A 6334-nucleotide genomic window follows, 5' to 3' on the forward strand; every position below is an offset into this window, starting at 1 on the left:
GAAAGTAAATGTCGTGAATTTCGCGATTTTTCGTCCTCGCGAAAGTTTCTGCTCGCGAAAGTTTGTACGCCTAAAGTACTTCTTGCTGATAATAATAATTGTCTTTGTTTCTTTGACGTAGGTTCGAAGCAATTTGAAATGTTTAAACAATAAACTTAAATTATCAAACTTTTCAAAATAAAACGAATTCACGTTGATCTACACACTTCATGGCTTCACTGAGAAAAGAACTGCTTTACCATTAAAACAAGATCATTAATGATTTTGGCCTGAAGTTTGCTTGAGATACGATCACACAGTCGTGCAAAGTTAGATAATAAGAGACAAAGGAAAAGATCATGCACTACTTGATTTCTTTGAATGTTGTAAATTGGAATTCGATTTGAATTTTTTTTACTATACTTTTGATCATGGTGCAAAGAAGACATCTAAACGTCAAGAAATGAATAAAATTAAATTTTTAGTTTTCACCTTCATTGTTGAATTATAATAAGGATTGGTATTTAACGCTGAGTTTGTTTAAATTCCAATCCTGTCAATATTTTATGACAATAGTTTGATATACAACCTCCAAATTTTCTTGCTTGCTGAAATCAATTTTGTTTAGAAGCTCCATGAAGATGACTTGCATCAGTCGTTGAGCCCACTCCACTGTTTGGTACGGTTGTGGAGCCTCCGGTATCAGAACTCTCCGGAAGGGTAGTTAATGGTTCCGCTCCATTCGGCATTTCTGGATTTTCAGCTTGCGATGAGACGTCTGCCTGATCGCCCCCCGCTGTTGTGTCTCCTGCTGCAATTTTCTTGGGTGAATATTTAATGACAATGAAATGAATGAGATTCGACATGACGTCATTCCCATCGATCCGGTCGACCGTCAACGGACCTTCATAAGCACCAAACTTTCGATCTCGTTTCCCGCTCGCATCTTTCGTGTACAATTCCACCAAAATATCGTCGGGGACTTTCATGCTTTGCAATAAATTGTAGGCTTTACCATCTTTAATCAATGGTTGCCACACAGAGTTGTCGACGTCGTAGTAACTATCGAAGGACTTCATATGATAATTTGATGTTGGATCAGGTGAATCTTGTGTGCCTGTAACTTGTTGTTGGTTTTCCTCTTTTTGCTTCAGCTGGAAATACCTTCCACTTCCATTAATCACTGTCAACGGGACTTGCTTGTCTTTATTATTTCCAGTGATTTCACTTTTCAAGACAGGGATCTCTTCGCAATACCCTTTTAATTCTGCTTTCTTGCAGATAGTGATGAAAATCTTCTTATCAATGGTTTCTCCTTGGCACAGCAGATTGTTGTTTCCTTCACAAATTTTGTCATCTTTTGCGATGGCCTTCACTTTGCTGTCATCCTCGTCTTTGTAAGGGTAGACTGTGATGGTATCCCATCGAACACTGCCTGGAAGTTGCATCATGGGAAAAGGGCTGAAGAAGGGCCCCCATCTAAACTGCTTGTTTTGCTCGTTCCAATGATGTGTTCCCACGAAGGCGAGGTCAGGTTCACTGCATGAAAGACTGATATTCTTGCCCCTCCATTCAGTGGGTGATTTGACTTCGTACAATTTAATGGTTTTGACAACTCCTTTAAATTCATCAGTGATGCAAACTGAAGCATGGTGTCTTGGATTGTCTTGCAAATAATCTCTGATGACGCACATTTTAAACATTTTCTTGGATGGACCGGGTTTCCCTTGTGCGTCTTTTGGAGGTTCTTTGTCATCAGCAACTGTTATCCTGTTTGACATATTGATCAAACTTTTGGAACTGTGATATGCGTTCTTTGTGATCTTCGGCTCCCAGCACGTTAGTTCTGTACTTCATTTTCAAGGTGAAAGCATGCCATAGAAGAAGGACGATCTTTGATTGGAAGTCCATCCTTTTGAATGTCACATCTTGTCCCTTTTAACCTGGTATTGTACATTGATCTCTTGCCTTTGGGAACATAAGCCGATCGCCAGGGGCCAGGTTGTTGTGCTTTTGTGCCATCTTCTAGATAACAGGAACCAAGGAGTGATTGTTGACTACAAAACATGACTTTCTTTTGAATATCTTCATCCACGTAGAATTCCTTCAAATAAGTGTTCAAGTGTTCGTACATTTTGGCGTTGTTGTGATAATAGTTGACTGTGTATCGCATCTTGTAGTGCTCGTAAGGGTTGAGGAAGGGTTTGAAAACTTTCTTGTTGTATTCGCGGGAGTTTTGAATCATATCTAAGAGGAGTTGCATAAAAACGTACGCTTTCCGCCTCGACTTTTCTTCCTTTGCTTCTTTCTTTGCTTCTTTATTCTTTATTTTCGTTGGGTCGGTTGATTGAAGTTCAGAAAGAGTGTCGTAGTATTTTTCTCCGACAATTTTCTGGATGACTTCTAAACCTTTCAAATAGGTTTGATAGTGATATGTGGTGATCTTGGCGTACAATTCGTACAACTTTAAACAGCTGGTAGCGAAAGAATCCTTTTCTTCGATTTCATCTTCTTTCGGGATGGGCTCCTTTTCGAAAGTGACAATCCCCCAATTCTCTAGCTTTGTCTTCTCTTTCACCTTCCTTGCTTGGATGTCGAAATCACAAACCTTGGAGATATGATGTTCAATCTTGCCGAGTAAGTGTGTACTGGCCGTCAACACTTTGTAGATTTGAGGTGACACTTCATCAAAAAGTTGCTGTTTGACTTCTTCTTTTCCTCCCATGTCTTCGATATTGAATTTCTCCTCATCCTTCCCTGTCAAAGGTTTGATCTCGTCGAAGCTTTCGATCATGTCCAAATGCTTCAAAAAAACCTCCGTCAATCTCTTATAACCGTTCCAATCAGCACTCAACTCCGTCTCTGTGAATTTTCTCAAGGATTTTTCGATGGCTTTCTGCAGTTTTGAAGATTCGCTTTTCAGGGGACCTTTTTGGTGTTTGTCGATCAGTGTGAGAATGGTCTTGACAGTATCTAGTGCTATGGCAACAAGGAAACCGACAGGTCCACCCGTCATTGCAGCCAACCCCGATGCCATTGTGATGGTTGAAATTGCGATGCCCATTTTATCCTTTTGCTTAATCTTGTCATAAAGTGATTCTGCAGCGCCCAACGATGTACTCCACCCCTCTGTAGAAAGAAAACGAATGTTTTAAAACGAATGTTTTGGTTTGGAGGGCTTGTGGAAGGAAATATTAAAAGGACTATTTAATGCAAACTGCTTCTGGCCTTTTTACCGTCACAATCACGGCAATAATACCAAAAAGACCTTATGTAATATAGTGTAAAGGCTTTTCAAATGAATACTGCAATTTATCCCTTAACTCTAAAATATTGCCCACTGATATGTACTAGTAATCTCATGGTTATAAGGGAAATTCGGGATAAATTGCCGGAGGTCAATTTTGAAATTTTTTGAAATTTAAAACATTTCGAAATTTGACCGAGGGTAATTTATCCAGAATTTTACGAAAACAAGCATGGGATTCCTGGTTAATCTCATTGTTTGGATTGAAATTCTAACAATTCTGAAAGACGTCAACACTGGAAATCAATCTGAAACTTTAAAAGAGTCTCAAAAAAGTCATAGAAACGCAAATCGGTTTTAATAGGATATATTCCATTACTTAAGCCTTGAAGTTAGTAAGAACTTCAAAAAGTGATTAGTTTTTCAAACGATGGAAATGTTCACTTTTGCGGGAAATTACAAATCTAGGAGGGAAATTACAAAAGCTAGGAGGGAAATTACAAGTTCGCAAATTAACCTAAGCAAAAACGTCAATAGAATTTCAATCAACCACTGATATTATATGAAATTTAGGAACTTTTTGAAATCTTTCTTACTTTGTGCTTTACCCATCTTTTTGCCAGCGAATTCATAAGGTTGATATCTTTTATTTCTTTCACTAGAGCGTCGGTCGCATCGTTCGGATCGGTTTTCGGAGTTCGTTTCAGAACCGTATTGTCTCTCTTCCCGGGCTGTTCACTAGATGTCTAGAAAAATAAAGAAAAGGGTTTGGTTATGTTTCTTAGATTTAAAACTCAGAAAGTCCGTGCGTTCAAACTTTGCATTTTCCTTCGACTTTGAAATGAACGGTTTGTACCCTTGTTTTTGAATTTCTATCCTGACATAAACCAGAACGGTTTTTTTCACGTGGTAGGTTACGAATCACACTCTTGGTACAAATGGATTCTTATAATCAATCAATCTTTTCTGCGTAGTTTATTTTGTTTACTGTTACACATTTGGTATGATCCTTCGCCACGTAGATTCATTTAGAGTCTGCTAAATGACGTGCCATACGTCATTTTTTATGTGCCTTCGTGTCCTACGTGCCTTACGGGCTCGCGTGCCTTGACGTGCTCGCGTGCTTACGTGCCTATGTGCCTTCCGAAATTTGACATGTCCGACGTGCCTACGTGCTTACGTGCTTGCGTGCCCAAAATTTTGACGTGCCTTCAGATTTCGACGTGCCCTCAAATTTCGACGTGCCCTCAAATTTCGACGTGCCCTCGAATTTTACCTGGAAATCTGATGTGGCCCCCAAAATGTCATAGAATAAACATTTGCTTTCTTTGTCAATTGGGGTAAACTGAATGTTAAAAAACCCTCGAGATCATATTTTTTGATTTTTCGGATTTTGCTCCAACTAACTGTGTATCTCGAAAGAATATGTCTCGTTTGTGAAATTAGTATGTGTTCAGATTGTGAGCAAACAATAAAGTAAACTCGTGCGATAAACATCACTATTGTGAATATTATAAATTATGCACTACATATGTAGATAAGAGGTTGAAGTTTTAAAAGAAGTTGGAAGAAAAAAATATGAAGAATCCTGCAACAGAATCAACCCAAAAATCATTGACTGGAAAAAGTGTTTTGTGTGTCAAATTTTGTTTCTTGTTTTTGAAACTAAACACCGTGAGATGGGGTAACTTGCATCAGTGGAGGCTGACATGCATAGCCCTCAAATGAATGACCTGTCTGGTCACTTAAATACAAAATTAAATCAAAACAAAAATGGTAGAGTAGATCTGTGAGCGGAGCTGCGTAGTACATTTGTTTTGAAATTTTGCTGCTTTGATTGGTCTGTCATTTGATGGCTATGCAAGTTTCCCTCCACTGATGCAAGTAACCCGACATCACGGTACTTAATACTTATACTGTAATTTAGTCAGAATTCATTTCAGCAATGATTTCAATTCTTTTTCCGGAATCTTTAAGAAATTTGTTCAAGTTTTCAAATGTACATTTGATGTTTTTGTTCAAACTGTATTGTTTTTGTCTGTTGTTTTATTAATAACTACACGTTTTACTTTTTATTAGAACCCAGTTCATAAGAACATTGAGGCTGAAATTCGTCGAAAAATTAAGAACATCGTAAGAACATGCCCAGCCACAGTTTGGAAAAAAATGACAAGAAACTACAATTTTTTCCTCTTTTCAAGAAGTTTTAACCGATGGATTTTCTAAAATCGAGAGTCAAATATTGTTCAAATTTTGCCAATTTTAAGTGCTTTTTATTTTGCATGATATTGTCGATTTAGGGGGGGTTGTACTTTTACGGTGTGACGGGATTGGCCCTATTTTAGTACGGTATTACGTAGTCTAGCAAGCTAGACAACTAATTTATACATAGTAGAAATAAAGCAAAAAGTAATGAATGGAACAATTTTAGTTTATACAAACTAAATCCCGTATTAGTATTGGTATTATTAAAGTCTGTCCAGATATAATTGGCAGTGGAAACAAGAATGCCTGTAACTTTTCATAGTCAAATATAATTATGGAAATTTTTTTTGCTTGTTTTAGAGAATCAAAAGCGCTATATTTGAAGGATTGTTGGGTTGAAAAATTCGCGATTTTTAAGCGGTTAAATTTCGATTGCAAAAAGAGCTTTTTTTCTACTTATGCTATAGACGGCATTTTTACACCAGGGGTAGTTCAACTTAGGTAAGAAGTTTTTTAAATGCAAGGCAAATAGAAAAGTCCTTCGGAAGATAGGGACCCGAAACCCCTTTGTAGCACTTTCTGTGAAATATCAATCTCCAATATTACTTAAAACAGTGAGATTGATAAAACAGTTTTTCGATCATAACACATTTTACGATCTCTTAAGGACCGCATAGCCAAACTTGTTTAGTGTTTTGGGAATAGCAAAGTTCTTTAGACTTAAAAATACAAAGGCAAGAAAGTGCAGCTTCTTTTACAATAAAAACAATTATACTGTATTTTCACTTCGTTCGAAATAATAATGATACCAATAGCATATACCATTCACAACACTTAAATTTTCAACTTTTAATTGCACTGTCAAAAAAGATAACATAACCCCCGTTTTTAGTAATAATTGGA

The sequence above is a fragment of the Clytia hemisphaerica genome, unplaced genomic scaffold (genome assembly GCF_902728285.1).
Source record: "Clytia hemisphaerica strain Z4C2 unplaced genomic scaffold, Clytia hemisphaerica genome assembly, whole genome shotgun sequence".
NCBI classification, from domain to species: domain Eukaryota; kingdom Metazoa; phylum Cnidaria; class Hydrozoa; order Leptothecata; family Clytiidae; genus Clytia; species Clytia hemisphaerica.